Source organism: Protopterus annectens, chromosome 4.part0 (assembly GCF_019279795.1).
Source record: "Protopterus annectens isolate FY-2018-M chromosome 4.part0, PAN1.0, whole genome shotgun sequence".
Lineage (NCBI taxonomy): Eukaryota > Metazoa > Chordata > Ceratodontiformes > Protopteridae > Protopterus > Protopterus annectens.
The window spans coordinates 972,179,297-972,196,492 of NC_056733.1; positions in this window are offsets into that span (position 1 = coordinate 972,179,297).

The following is a 17,196-nucleotide window of genomic DNA, read 5'->3' on the forward strand; positions in this document are numbered from 1 at the left end:
TTCTTTCTTTTTTTTTGTTTAATTTTATTACATTTTTCCTTAAAATATCAATTAACTATATAATACTCCAGCCTACAAGTGACACAACTAATTAACATTTAAATTCCATGTAAAAAAATGAACTTTAGTTAGCACTAATAACTCAGTTATAATCAAAGAATAGAATCCTATTTTACCTATCAACTGTATAGATTTTCGCAGAATGCCCAGATTTTTGTCTAATATTTTTGATCTGTTCCTCATAAAAATTGAAAAATCACTGGATGATCTAAGGATTAAAGTTTCTAAATAATGGCTTGCATTTCAGTTTTAGATTCATATCTTTCAGAAAATGCATGCTAACACAAATGCTGTTATTTTAGCAACTGTCTAAGTTTATAAGAGCGATATTTATAGTGTGTCCTTATTTTTGAGCCTTTGTCCCCCATTATGTCAGGCTTTGTCCACATTTCTTGCACTAAAATGTTGAGAGGTATGAATCCTATCTAAAACTAAACTTGACTATCTGCATTACATTCAAGGTGTATCACATCTGTTATACAGTTTAAAAATGAAAATATATTTAAACCGATTAGAATAATATATGTCATATTGTTTCAAAGATAGGACAAAAATAAAGGCAAATATCCTCACCAAATAATATCTTAATACTTCTTCAATAATTATGGATAATTAAGGCCAAAATATAATGTAAATGTATGTCTTAATAGTTCTTGCGTTAATAATACTAATTTTATGTTAAAAAAATAATAGTGGTTATGTATACAGAATTACGGAGAGGGAGGTTTGATGGGCCTGCAAAACTTTAAAATTCAGGCATGCTAGGAACTGGGACCTTCTGCACATTGTCTAACTCACAGCAGCCTGGTCTCCCATAAGTACTTGGATCTTCCAGCAGCCTGCCCTATAAAACAGTATATGCCCGGTCCCTAACTCATACCTTAAAACTCCAACCCAGTTCTTAATCTGAGCCCTCTCCAGCCCCTCAAACATAAATTCCCTGACCACGCCCTAACCATAAAACTCCCTTTTCACTTCCTCACTCTAAAAGTCCCCACCTTCCTCCAAAACCTAAATCCCCTTTCCAATTGCTGCCCTAATCTACACTCCCCCCACTTCCTCTCCATGACTTTGGGGTTTACCTCCTTCACAGTTCACACCCAGATAATGTATTCTGATAAAGGTGCAGTAGCTTCTGATGTAAACTCATACTTTAAGTTTGAGTGTGAACAATCTACAAGATGCTTGCTTCCCTTACCAGTAGACACTGGTCTTTGAGCACATGAGACTCCAGTGCTTGCAGTAGAACCTGGTAAATGCAAAGTTTGCTACACAGCCTTTAGATGTTCTACAATAAACACTAAAGATCAAAAGTGCAACTGAAGTTTTCATTTTCATTTAATGACCCTGATGGCGTGCATAATATATAGTAGCAAAAACACATGACTAGCTGTGGATAATGCAGGATGGTGCTGTATGACGATGAGGGCAAAGCCCAAGTGAACAAAATCAACTGTGGCACAGTAAGTCTGAAGTTTTTATTCATGTTGTCATTTTTCACTGCCTTCTGTAGACAGGATTGGCTTTCTAATGCATTAAACATTTATGGGAGATGTATGTGCTAAGGCTTGTATAGCAGATTAGAAGAATGCAGTTTTGACCAGTTTTTTAAGAAAATGAAGATAATACAAGCACAGCTTATAAAGCTTGGAAAAATATATTTTGTGCTATGTATCTCACAAAGATAAGCAGGTAAACTTGTGAGGTGTCTGGCACAAAATAAAGACTTTTATACAGAATATTTGAAATTGCTGTTCTTCTGCCAATTTTTTGGTGCTGTTGGAGGAGTCCTCAAGAATCCCAGATTTATGTGAAGATACTTGCAGACTCCTGAACGTCTTGGCAGTGGGTTTCATAGGTTCATAGGTTCAAAGATTAGTCCTAGCCTAACTGCCCTTTTGGACCATTTGAAGCATAGCCAGTTACCCCATGTGAGAATCAAACCCAGAATCTTGTGTCTTTAAGGTAAGCACCTTAACCATTATGTCATCCTCCCACCCCTTTAACCTTTGTTATTATTATCATTTTTTTACTGGGAAAGTCTGACTGGGCCTACATGGTACGTAGCTTCAGTGGAGACACTTAGAGAAAAACTGTCGATTACATAAAAAATATTTTTTTTAAAAATGTTACACATTACAAAGTTATTGCTAAAGACATTTTACATTACAAATTCTTACAAACATTACATTAAAAATAATACAGTAACAAAACATTTTTGTTTACAAAAATACAGCAACAAATACATTTTCAATATGAATTGTGTCTCTGAAATAAAGAAATGTACAGGAGATATTAAGAAAGTTGTGTGTCTGTTCAAACATGTGTGTGTTCATATGTGTGTGTCTGTTCATACATAAAAACTGTGAATCTTCAGAAGAGTAAAGCAGATACCAGAAACATGGTAAAACTTCAATGGTGTTATTATACAGATATACGAAATATCAGAAAGTACTTCAGCTTCAGAAGCATTAGGTTATACGGCAAAACATTATAATCTTCTTCTTCTTCTTCTTCCGGCTTTTTCCCGGTTAGGGGTCGCCACAGCGGATCACCTTGTCCGCACATTGAATGGCAGTGGAGTTTGTTGCCAGCCCGCGCCTAACCTTCCACAGAAGGCACACTCACACACACACCTAGGGCCAATTTAGAGTGTCCAATCCACCTGCAGCATGTCTTTGGGATGTGGGAGGGGAGGAAACCCACGCAACCACAGGGAGGACATGCAGACTCCGCACAGAAGGCACCCCAGCCGAGGATTGAACTGGAGAACCTCTCGCTGTGAGGCAGCAATGCTAACCACTGCACCACCGTGGCCGCCCTACGGCAAAACATTATAATAAAGTCAAATAATAATGATAGAGTTCAGATGGAGAGCAGAAGGCATATGTCTGGTAGGTAAAGGGGAATTTTATGGTAGGAAGGGTTTAGTCCTGGTTGGAGCAAGTGCAGTCAGGAGCTGAAAAGGAGACCTTTTAGAGTATGTTTAAAAGTATGAAGGTTAGAGTTTGTTCTGATGGCCAGATGTGTTGAGTTCCAAATTTTGGCAATGCAGCAGGAGTAGAGACTTTGTCGTGCATTTTTATTATATTTATGTATAGAGAAGAGTAGTGTGTCTTCTGAATGGAGAAATCTGTTTGGGAAGCAATTACTGAAAAGGTGTTTCAGGGTAGGACAGATTGATTGCTTATGTATAATTTTATGTATTGTAAGTAACTGTACATAGGTTAGGTGATTGGAAGTTCAAGACATTTTAGAGTTTTAAATGGTAAGCAGTGGTGTGTGACGTTTGAGGCATTTGTTGTGAATTTTGCAATTTTGTTGCAGCATATTTCAATTTTTGTCTTATGTATTGGGGCTCCATATTGTCAGAGAGTAGGAACAGCATGCCAACAAGCAGATAAGTTTAGGAACTTTTTTTTGCTAATAAAGCATTCATAGTTTTTGATGTGTATTTTTGATATTATTTTGAATGTGAAGACCGAACCTGAGATTGTCATCTATTATTACGCCTTGTAATTTTGTGTGGGAGACTATTTCAATTTCTGTGTTATTAGGGAAAGATTTTAAACTATGTAATATTTCAGTTATGTGCTTTCATGGTGAATAGGAGTAGTTTTGTTTTATTAAGGTTTAATAGATGGTTGGCATTGGTGAGCCAAGTGTCAATGGAAGAGAATGCTTCTTGTATTATTTGGAGAAGATGGGACACATTATTAGATGTTCATATAAGTGTAGAGTCATCAGTGTGTTGAATTACTGAGGCTTGACAAGGCAGTGTGCTTGTTATTGGTGAGAATACTGAAAAGGGGTGGGCTGAGAAAGGAACCATGGGAGGTGTCTGCAAGCTTTGTAGATAAGGACAGAGTGAGCCTTGCCGTGTTACACATTTTTGTCTATTAGACAGGTAGCTATTGAACCAGTTGATGCTTCAGGGGTGAGTAATTGTAGTAGGAGTCTAGAGTGAGAGACTATATCAAAGCCTTTAGAGAGGCCACGGAAGAAAGATGAGCCAGGATTGCCCCATCCCTTTATTTACAGTGTCTGTGAAGGATAGAACTGCAGAGGTTGTGCTGTATGTGAAAAGAAGTAAGGAGATGAGTTTGAAGGAGATATTAGTGAACCTATTTATTGATACATTTTTCTAAGAATTTAGATAGACACAACAGTATTGCAATGGGCCGGAAATGTGATACTTCATTTAATTTCCCCCTTTATGTAGAGAAATGATATCAGATGGAGAGAGCATTATTCCTATATGAATCTGTTGATTAGGATGCTTACTGGGTAAGCTATGGCATCAGCAGATAGAATGAACTATTCAAACTGTAGATTGTTGGATGATGTGGAGCAGGATTTCAGTTTTAAAATGGAGTTTGTTTATTATGTTAGTCGGTACTAAAGATATTCAGAAGGAAGGGTGATTGGTGCTATTAGGTTGGTTTAGATGTAAATGTGGGCATGCAGCAGGATGTGCTAGGGAATATATGGGCATTTGAAGCACAGGATTGGTGGGGGTAAGTGTGTTTTTAGCTTGTTTGTTTATTTACTTATTTATGTAGCCTTTGTTGACTGGTCTACTCCCACTAGGCTAGTAGCCTCTTTTTGGGGGAGACCAAAGGTGTTTTTTATACTATTAGGGGAAATTTGACCAGGACATTGGGGAAGTTCCCATACTTGTTAAGAGAGTGCTTGTTCCATTCCTAGTGCAATGGCAGCTGGGAGAACAACCTCAAGGAGATCCAAGATGGCCGATAGCACAGAGGCGAATGCCGGTGTAGTGTTTGAAGCTGTACAAGAATTTAAGGAGCTGCTTCAGCAGAATTTGTTTGCTTCATCAGAAGCAAATGTTCAAAACAATGATGAATGTGTTATTACAACCCTCCAGTCTGGAGGGTTGTGGAATGATACTTTGGCTGATTTTGTTGCAGGGGGAACCAAAAAGCAGAAAATAGTTTCATGGGGTAAAATTATGGACAAAATTCAATGGTAGAAATCAGAAACTATTTTGAAAGAAGATTGCCAGACAAAGAAATCATATGCTCAGACTGTTTAAAATAAACTGTAGGGAAAGTGATGAGAGATGTACAAAGAAAAGGAAATGTCAGCAATCAAAAGAAATTTATGGTGAGAATTCAGAGCATAGAAGGAAAATAAATGGATAGGTATGACATTTAGGCGAATTTAATGGTCCCATTTGGGAATGAAGGCTCAGGAGATAAGAGCTTTTATTCTTATTCATAAAGAGGCATCTTGTGACATTATTTTTGAGACTGGTTCTGTTCTGGAGAATTTTTTGGAGGGGGTATGAGAAGAAAAAGAACTGTAATCTATGGAATTATTGTGTGGTTAAAGTGTTTCGGAGATAAACAAGAAAGAAAATACACATTCTATTTCAAACTGAAGTTTAAAGAGCCATTTATGTAATCTCTATAAAGAAGTTATGGACATAGGCAAAGTCTAAGATAACAGAGGATTATAGACTGGGATGGGACTGACATACAGTACTGAAAATGGAGAAAGAAAAAATAGTTCATATCTCTAGGTATGTCAAATGTAGAAAGTAACAGTGATGTAAAATATTGTGGCCATCCACCTGTGGAAAACATGATCATTTGATAGTAACTGTCATAAGAGGAAATATAATTGTGGAGAAACAGGTCATGATGCAAAAAAGTATGAATTGAAATGCTATAAATGTAACAAAATTGGACATTTAGGGATGGGCTGTAATCTATAAAACTAATCTATAAAATTAGACATTTAGGGATGGGCTGTAATCTATAAAACTAATCTATAAAATTAGACATTTAGGGATGGGCTGTGATCTATAAAATTAGACATTTAGGGATGGGCTGTAATCTATAAAATTGGACATTTAGGGATGGGCTGTAATCTATAAAACTAATCTATAAAATTAGACATTTAGGGATGGGCTGTAATCTATAAACCTAATCTATAAAATTAGACATTTAGGGATGGGCTGTGATCTATAAAATTAGACATTTAGGGATGGGCTGTAATCTATAAAATTGGACATTTAGGGATGGGCTGTAATCTATAAAACTAATCTATAAAATTAGACATTTAGGGATGGGCTGTAATCTATAAAACTAATCTATAAAATTAGACATTTAGGCATGGGCTGTAATCTATAAAACTAATCTATAAAATTAGACATTTAGGGATGGGCTGTGATCTATAAAATTAGACATTTAGGGATGGGCTGTAATCTATAAAATTGGACATTTAGGGATGGGCTGTAATCTATAAAACTAATCTATAAAATTAGACATTTAGGGATGGGCTGTGATCTATAAAATTAGACATTTAGGGATGGGCTATAATCTATAAAATTGGACATTTAGGGATGGGCTGTAATCTATAAAATTGGACATTTAGGGATGGGCTGTAAACTATAAAATTAGACATTTAGGGATGGGCTGTAAACTATAAAATTGGACATTTAGGGATGGGCTGTAAACTATAAAATTAGACATTTAGGGATGGGCTGTAATCTATAAAATTAGACATTTAGGGATGGGCTGTAAGCTATAAAATTAGACAATTCGGGATGGGCTGTAAACTATAAAATTAGACATTTAGGGATGGGCTGTAATCTATAAAATTGGACATTTAGGGATGGGCTGTAAACTATAAAATTGGACATTTAGGGATGGGCTGTAAACTATAAAATTAGACATTTAGGGATGGGCTGTAATCTATAAAATTAGACATTTAGGGATGGGCTGTAATCTATAAAATTAGACATTTAGGGATGGGCTGTAAGCTATAAAATTAGACAATTCGGGATGGGCTGTAAACTATAAAATTAGACATTTAGGGATGGGCTGTAAACTATAAAATTAGACATTTAGGGATGGGCTGTAATCTATAAAATTGGACATTTAGGGATGGGCTGTAAACTATAAAATTGGACATTTAGGGATGGGCTGTAAACTATAAAATTAGACATTTAGGGATGGGCTGTAAACTATAAAATTAGACATTTAGGGATGGGCTGTAATCTATAGCATGAGAAAGAAGAAAAGAAAAGTAACAAAGTAACAGTATGCAAAGAGCAGAAACAATCCCAACATAAGATAAAGAAGATGTAGGGAAGCAAGATCAGGGTAAAATGATCAAGGATAAAGAGAAAAATTAAACCAAAGAAGGTTTTGACATAAGTGATGGGGAAGATATAAACTGGAAAATAGTGAAAAGTAAAACGATTCCATTGGCAAAAGATTGAGAGACATCCTAAATTGGTATAGTAATTGTGATGTTGATATAATAATATTGGAAGATGCAAGATTTTTTACAGAAGAGAAATTACAAAGAAACTTTGGGGAGGAGATATGATATGGAATCTAGGAAAGGAATTATGTTCAGGCATATCTGTACTTTGTATAGTCAGTGGGTCTATGTTATAAGAATGAAAGATCAAACTCTGGAACGCTCACATGAGCGAATATTTAAAAACTCGAAATTGCTATTCCCCTACTAAATATATATTCCAACTCCGAAATCGCACTACAGTGAGGAAAAGGCAAATATTCTGAATTTCACTGTAGTGCGAAAAAAATTAAAATCGAGTTTTTAAATATTCGCTCATGGGAGCGTTCGACGGTTTGATCTTTCATTCTTATAACATAGACCCTAGTCAGTGGAAATATTGAACATAACATTAGCAATGATAGGAAGATTAGCTATCGTAAAGCTCAGATGGTATTCATCAGTGTATAGAATTATAACATTGTATGCCTATGTTACAAATAAAGAAAGGGATAATGTATTGCATAAAATTTTGGATTATGTAATAATTAATATCAATATAATATTAACAAGATACTTTAATTGGGTTTGACAAAAAAGAAGAGAGGAAATGATGTTAAGAATTTTTTAAAGTTATAAATTGTGGAAATTTAAAGACTTGGAATAATAATTTGTCGATATTTAGTCGAGGCATGCATAAGACAGAAATAGATTAATTTGTTATATCACAAGGTTTAAATATAGCTAAGGTGAGAGATACTTGTTGCAGGCTTTTCACATCATTCAGCCATATGGACAGAAATACAAGAAAATAAGAAGAATGCATCAGTCTGGGAAAAGGAATAAAAAAGAATACATGAGAAATGATGGGATGAAAATGAAAAAAATAAGCATGTGTTTATGGAAAGATCGCATTTCCACTAGAGTGTGTTATGAAAACTGGTCTGAATGGTGGATAGCTTTGAAAGAAAAATACAAACATGCTTTTAGAATGGCAGTCAGATGTAAGAAAAACAGAAAATAAATTACAAACCAATGTGTATAGATGCTTTAAATGATTTGGAAAGGAACGAGAGAGAATATTATGTTACAGAACAGAGAGTTTATGGGAAGAGTCAAGAAAACGTTAAATTATTATTATTCAAGCAAAGATATTATTTACAACATAAACAGAATACAGTACAACATGAACTTCTGTGGACAGTTATTGAAGATTATAACATTAATAGGAAAATTAAGAATGTATGTTGCTCTGCATATAATAAAAACAAAGTAAGAATTTTAGTGCATGGAGGTTATGCAAAGAAATAGATATAATGAATGGCAAACATCAGGGATGTCTTATGAATAGTATATTATTTGTATCAGTTATGAATGTATTAGTCAGATATGTAAATTTGTACATGAGAGGTGCTAATTAGATTTCTAGTGAAGGGATAAAATTCCAGTCATGTTTACTTCTGCAGATGATATTATATTGATTACGAGAAACAGCATCTGTATGAAAGAAGTTACATGTTTTATACAACAATGTTTCTAGATATGACTTTAAATAAACCAAAAAATAAAGTACTCAGTGATACAGCAGAGATAGGAGGAGTATCTCTCTTTATAAAATAAATCTATTTGTTGGGAATAAGATTGGGGGGTAAAAATGTACGTGAGGAACACTGGAATAGAATACTAGATGAAATTAAGGAGCTTTATTGTTTTTGGAAAACATACATGCTATCATTTAATGTAAATGTGTATTTGATTAATTCAGTTATACTGGGAAAGATGCATATTTAGCCATTATCAATATGTTGCCAATAATCTATGAAAAAGAAATACTACAAGTATTTTTTTTTCTTTTATATGTGGTTCAAGATTGAATCCAGTGAAGAGAGGAGTCTTGTACATGTACAAGGAAGATGGGGGTTTAAGGTTAATAACACCAGTGGTTTATGCTGCTTCTTTGAATTTGTGTAAAGTTTTTGTTTTAGATAAATAATGCGAATGAATAGTTAGTGGTAAATTTACTAAAGTACAAATATAAACAGCATTGGTGCATGTCAAAAATTCAAAAGAGGAAAAGCATGTTTAAATGAAGTAATGAGATCTTATCATGAAAAAAATTATTTTGTGTAAAATAAAATTGATAAAAAATAGAAAATGAGAGGAAAGTGTGGTATAAAAACATCATGAAACAATATTATTATGTTAACCCTTGGGTGGAGATAGTGAATGAAAAAGGTAAAGATATAAAAGTATTTAAAGCATTCTATAATAAACAAATAGAATGTCAATATTTTTTAAGGAGGTTAGTGATGTAGAAATTACTAGTAAAAGGAAATGTGTCATACAAAAATCAGTGAAAGAGTTTGCATATACTGTGGTCAAGAAGAAACTATAGAACCTGTTTTCTTACAATATATAACGGTTGCAACATTGTGAGGAAAACTGTGTAAACAAACTTTCTTTGAAGATATAAAGGGATGTAAATGAAATTAATATGGATATCATTATGTAAGGATATTATAGCCATAAAATAAGGAATCGGTTAGAATAATAGATACAAGATTATTTTATGATGTAAGAACCATTTGGAATGAAAGGCTAAATGAAATCATGATTGATAGTAAATGGAGACTAGCAGTCTAGCAGTTAGATGGCGGCTGTAGGAAGAGGAGTGGGGTTCACATCATATAATGAATGTTTAATATGAAAATGAAAAGCAAGATTTGTAGAATTGCATGACAATGGAAAGTAATGGAAATGTGTACACTGTATACATCTGTAACTAGGAAAATATGTAAGTCCGTAAATAGAATTGTACATAATGTTATTTAAATAAACAAGCTACTCTTTTCAATAGGTACCATGCAATCTTTTGCATCCAGCTGAGCTATCATGATCTCCAGCAAACGAAGCCTCTGTTTAACATCACATCTAAAGATGCACAGCACCCTCCTCTACCCTTATGCTGCCCTGTAGTCTCAACTATCCATCTATATCTGATGTGCAAATAGAACCCACAACCTTCTGCACCAAAGGTGAGTCTGCCACAGATGGTTAAGGAGGCAAATCTGTCAAAGAAGTAAGTATTGAAATCTGTTTCAATTTGCAGTATGGTAAGTTTGGCATACAGGGTGGGTTTAGGTAAAATTATGTTTTGCGTTGTATTTACCCGATGAGAGAGATTAAGGGTGATGTTATAGCATCTATAGCATCACATAGGTTAAGTGGGCTTGAGTATGGGTGATGTTGCCACATTGAGAGATTTTTTATTTGCTATTTAATTTTGTTCTTATGACTGTAAGTTTTACTTTATGGCTTGGTTTGTTTTAGCAACTATTTTGTAGTTAAAACAGAGACATGAATCAACATTGTACAGACATGGAGAGATGGTAAAATTACTGTTTGTTTTTTGTTCCTGGCAACAAAAACGGGACATAATGAAGGCTGCATCATTTGGGATTGGTACATTGTAAAGTGCTGCCAATTTGCTAGAAGAAGGTAAGCAAGAGTGATAGCAACATGATGACGCAGAATAATATATGAAAGAGAGTGAGCCAGAGGTAAATGACCATGCAACGGAGTTTTAAAAGAAGTGGCCATGGAAGTCAAGAGTAGGAGTGGAAGGGCAGGCAGGTGGGCGGAGGTAGAGAAAGGGGACGAGATTGTGAAGCAAATCTCCTGGGGAGGAGGGTACAATGAATTAGGAAGGACTAGTAAGATTGAAAAGAGGAGGTACTACTGGGTGCTATAATTGATAGGGGAAGATGACAATGATAGGATATCAGACTTATAGGGATGAAGTTATATAAGGGATAAATGTAGTTGGTGTGGGTGGGAACAAGCTTGGGTGTAGTAAGGGCAAGTAGAGCAGGGCACACTAACGGAGTGGAGTAATGGAGCAAAAAAAAAAAAAAAAAAAAGAAAGAAAGAAAAGAAAAAAAATCTTGGAAGGAGCAGGTTCCAGCCCCTTCAAACCAAAAACAATTAATGGAACTGGCGCTGCTAGAGTTTCCTCATACGTAAGTAACTAAGGGTGCTTACTAGTCTAAGTGCATAACGTAAATCTTTGAATATGTGGTATTTAAAGTTGTAGAACAAAAAAAAAACAGCAAGGATAACAAGTCTCAATAGTAAGTGAGTAAGTAGTTATAAGTAAATCTTTGGGAAATCTTCAGGACATGGAAAAGAAAGGAACAATCAAACCAACATAACACTGCCGCTATAGAAATGAGGGAGCTTCACAAACGCTGCATCTGGGGTAGGGTGTCGCTCATTACTTACAGAGCAAACGGAGCAATCAAGAGGGGTAGGGTGTCGCTCATTACTTACAGAGCAAACGGAGCAATCAAGAGGGGTAGTGTGTCGCTCATTACTTACAGAGCAAACGGAGCAATCAAGAGGGGTAGGGTGTCGCTCATTACTTACAGAGCAAACGGAGCAATCAAGAGGGGTAGTGTGTCGCTCATTACTTACAGAGCAAACGGAGCAATCAAGAGGGGTAGGGTGTCACTCATTACTTACAGAGCAAATGGAGCAATCAAGAGGGGTAGGGTGTCGCTCATTACTTACAGAGCAAACGGAGCAATCAAGAGGGGTAGGGTGTCGCTCATTACTTACAGAGCAAACGGAGCAATCAAGAGGGGTAGGGTGTCGCTCATTACTTACAGAGCAAACGGGGAGCAGAACCTTAAGGTACACAGGGGTTGGGGGGGCTTTTTTTGGTTCTAGTGCTATAAAACAGCCAACAGTAGAGTGCTAAGCACATGTCAAGCAGAGACAATACATTAAACTTTTATTGGTACCCTTTTGAACAGAGAATGACTAATATGACAACAGAACAAAGAAGTAAATTCCCATTTTACACTGTATTAATTATTAATATGTTAGGTTTGGATGGCTGGTTGTTGTGTTTAAAATGTTTAACTCTGTAGTCTTCATAGTCATAAATCTACATGGTTTCTCTCAAACAATCCAGTTTCCCACTCGAAGAGATAAACATAGCAAAAGGGAATCTATCTTAGACTGGTCACTTAATAACAGTACTACCCACAACTATCTCTCCGAATGCCTTCCAAATAATTTAAGTGACCATAGACCTACCTACTTAATCCATCATCAGCTCAACCCACCCAGAACCATAGTGGACAAAGTTGTACGAAATACCAAAAACTTCTCCAACGAAGCATTCTTAGATGCCACTCCATCATCTCCAACTTGACCAGACTGTAACATACTTCAATGATGCATTTCTAGCTATTCCAAATAGCTTAGCACAAACTTGTACATGTCATGCTAAAAGTAAGAGATTGCCCTGGATATCAAAAGAAACCATTAGACTTCAAAAACTAAGGAACAAAACCACCTGGCTTCAATACCAGAAAACAGAAGACAATAAAACTCTGCTAGCATACCAGCAGCTCCGCAATCAAGCAAAAAAAAAAAACAACTCAAACTAGACAAAAAAACATATTATACATCTATGCAAAACAAATATGAAAACAATCCTACAAAGTTCTGGCAAGCAATTAACTCGCTCCTCCACCCAGGTAAAGCTACAACCCCAGAACCAACAACCAATAACCAAAGCTTGAGTATTGCCTCACAAATCAACACCTACTTTATAAACACCATCCTCTCCTTAGTTACAGGCAACAATTCCACCCCACTGTATCTTCCACCTAATGTGGACACTAACATCAACTCTTTTGACCTCAAACCTGTCCCAACTAACACCATAAGAACAATGCTGAAAAAACTGAAACCCTCTTCCTTAGCAGCTGACCAACTCCCCAATGAGTACCTCAGACTGTCAGCTGATGCCATAGCTCTGCCTATCTCCATTCTGGTAAATAGGTCTATAGCAGAACAATATGTCCCAAAATTATGGAAAATTTCCTATATCACCCCTCTACATAAAGGAGGAACATCAACAGAATTAAACAATTACAGACCCATAGCCATCCTTTCCCCTGTGTCATAATTCTGGAAAAATGTATCCACACTCAATTACTACAATATCTGTTATCTCACAAACTTATCTGTCCCTCACAACATGGTTTTGGACCAAAACACAGCACCACCACAGCCCTAATTAATTTCTCTAACACCATCAACCAAGTGAGAAATTCAAACCAGCAGGTAGCATCAGTCTTCTTGGACATGTTGAAACCATTCAACACGGTCTCCCATCAGAAGCTCCTTAGTCCTCTTGCCTCACTAAACCTATCAAAGAATTCCCTCTCCTGCTTCCTAAGCTATCTTTCTGACAGACATCAAGCAGTACAATTGAAATCCAAACTCTCACCACTTCTGCCTGTCTTGGCTGGAGTCCCTCACAGGTCCATACTAGAACCCCTTCTTTTCACCATCTTCTCTAATGATCTAGCCTCATCCACAACACATGTTGAAGTAGTTCAGTATGTGAACGATTCAACTTTAATTTGCTCAGCAGATACCTTACCAGACCTTCAAATAGTAGCCCAACAAGCTTTTAATGATATAGAAACATATCTAAGTAAATCACAACTAATCCTCAACCCCAAAAAGACACAGTTAATACTATTTACCAGTAGCAAACATTCACCGACCACACCTTCTTTCACCAGTCTCTCAGCAAGCAACACAGTCATCCAACCAGTTGAGCATGCAAAACTGCTTGCCGTGACAATCGACAACAAACTCAGATTTGACCAACACATAGCCATCACAATTAAAAAGGTTCACATCAAACTTGGCTGACTGTACAGAAGCAAGCTATTCGTCACTGACAATACCAGAGTAGCCATATCCAGAAACTTCCTCCTCTCTATGCTCCTATATGCTTTCCCCCTCTTTACCAACTTAAAAAAATCAGACTTAACCAAACTGGAAATTTGCTACAACAAAATAGCCCATTTTGTGGCCAACCTTCCCCACCAAACTCACCTTTGTATTGCTCGAAATTAATTAAATTGGCTCAAGCTACCTAATTTTCTCCCTCTCTCCCAACTTAAATTCACACACAATATCATCTTCCATCCTGACAATTACCCATCCCTCAAGGAACTTGTTCCCTAGTCTTGTCCACGAAGTCTAAGATCTGCAGACAGAAACTTTCTCACAGTAAACAAAGCTAACAACACTCATGGTAAAGCCCTATTCTCAAATCAAACAGCCAGATTATGGAATTCTCTACCCCACACCCTCCAAAACACACCTGAATCTACCAAATTCAAACAACTGCTGTTTGAACATCTATGCAGGAACTGGCATTGTTTCTGTGCCAAACCTGACTGACAGGATATCTGTAACTCTCTCAAGTCCACTCCTTATCTCATTTCTCATTATTAGTACTCCAAAAAAAAATATAAAGGAAATCTCATTTGTTCATAACTATCATTTAATATAGTTACAAATATATATATACAAATATAGTTACAAAGACATACATCTGGAGCATTGATCCCCAGGCCTCCGCTGAAAATTGGCTTTGTTCCAAGTCGGACTTTCCCGGTTAACAATTCTTAAATAAATAAATAAATAATATGTACACAGTACTAATTTTATTTTTCTCACAGTGATCACCACTGAAATGTTTGTGTAATTTTCTTTTTGAACCTGTATCAACTAGAAAACTGTATTGAATACTTCTTTGTATAGACTAACTAGATGATGTGTATTCTGCATCTTACTATATGTATACTGCTGTACTATCTAATTATTGTATTTTGCTTATATTTATGTGGAGCTTTTCTCCCCGGGCCTCCACTGAAAATGGGCTTCTGGCCCAGTCGGACTTTCCGGTAAACAAATATAAATAAATAAATAAATACATTTTGGGGGGTACAGTCCACACCTATCTGGAATATAACAAATACTAAGCTTAACGGATGTATAAAAAGCAAAGTACACACAACAGAACAGCATTGGTGAAAAGAAGATATTGTACATATAAGAGACAGCATTACTAAAAGAAATGAAATTAAACTTGCTACCCTGATGGGATGGGACAGTACTTTAAGCTAGAGAGAGAGAGAGAGAGAGAGAGAGAGAGACAGAGAGACAGAGAGAGAGAGAGAGAGAGAGAGAGAGAGAGAGACAGAGAGAGAGAGAGAGAGAGAGAGAGACAGAGAGAGAGAGAGAGAGAGAGAGAGAGAGAGAGAGAGAGAGAGAGAGACAGAGAGAGACAGAGAGAGAGAGAGAGAGAGAGACAGAGAGACAGAGAGAGAGAGAGAGAGAGAGAGACAGAGAGAGAGAGAGACAGAGAGAGAGAGAGAGAGAGAGAGACAGAGAGAGAGAGAGAGAGAGAGAGAGACAGAGAGAGAGAGAGAGAGAGAGACAGAGAGAGAGAGAGAGAGAGAGAGACAGAGAGAGAGAGACAGAGAGAGAGAGAGAGAGAGAGAGAGACAGAGAGAGAGAGACAGAGAGAGAGAGAGAGAGAGAGAGAGAGAGACAGAGAGAGAGAGAGAGAGAGAGAGACAGAGAGAGAGAGACAGAGAGAGAGAGAGAGAGAGAGAGAGAGAGAGAGAGAGAGAGACAGAGAGAGAGAGAGAGAGAGACAGAGAGAGAGAGAGAGAGAGAGAGAGAGAGAGAGAGAGACAGAGAGAGACAGAGAGAGAGAGAGAGAGAGAGAGAGAGACAGAGAGAGAGAGAGAGACAGAGAGAGACAGAGAGAGAGAGAGAGACAGAGAGAGAGAGAGAGAGACAGAGAGAGACAGAGAGAGAGAGAGAGAGAGAGAGAGAGAGAGAGACAGAGAGAGAGAGAGAGAGAGAGAGAGACAGAGAGAGAGAGACAGAGAGAGAGAGACAGAGAGAGAGAGACAGAGAGAGACAGAGAGAGAGACAGAGAGACAGAGACAGAGACAGAGAGAGAGAGACAGAGAGAGAGAGAGACAGAGAGAGAGAGAAGAGGCATGGAGAAGGACATACAGACTATTGGCTGTATGTCCTGAGTTAGATATGCACTAGGTCATTTCCAGGAAAGTTAACTAGATGAGCAAGTCAGTACTTCTAGTCCAAATAACTGTTTACAGAACAAAAAATTAGTAGATGGGTAAAGGACAGAGTTTAGACAAGTGTAACCAGAACAGAATAGCAGCACTTTAATTCACAGAGAGGAAAGTTTGTGTGCAAAAATTGGTGGAATGACAGCATCAATAGTCTGCATAACAGAATGAAGAAAATCATGCCAAAAGTACAAAGTGAAGCTCCTCGCAGGAAAAACATGCTCTCATCAAACTACACAAGCAACTCAAATAACAAATAAATGTTGCCAATGCTACATCTGTGGTAAATTTGGCTTCCCAGGCCAAGGACAACTACAAGGCATTCTTTAGCTATGTTTGTCAACCTCAAAAGCAATACACAATTGTGTACAGAGCTCATTGTTAATGGAGTAACCTATACTGAGCCAGAAGATGTAGCAAACCTCCTACAGTTAACTTTACCCCCTTGCTCCCCCTAAGTCTCCACTTAGGAAATACCATCAAATATAATTCTGCCTAATATTACTAAGCAACAGGTCCTTAATGCTCTCTCTAAGGCCAACAACACTGCATCAACGGACCCAGACAATATCTCAGGATGCCTTCTAAATAGCATGAAACTTGACCTATCAGGACCTCTGGAATCCCTATTTAATAATAGCCTCCAAACACGCTTCATGTCACATGAGCAGAGAACAGCAACGGTCATCCCTCTACACAAAGGTGGGCCATCTACACATCCTGAAACCTACAAATCCATAGATCTCACTAGTCTCATATGCAAATCCTTGGAAAGAAGTATAATGGAAATGATCAATAATGACATAGGAAACTTGCAGAAATTGAAACAAACCCAGTTTGGTTTTGTCAAGGCCAAGGTATGCCTACTTGACCTTAT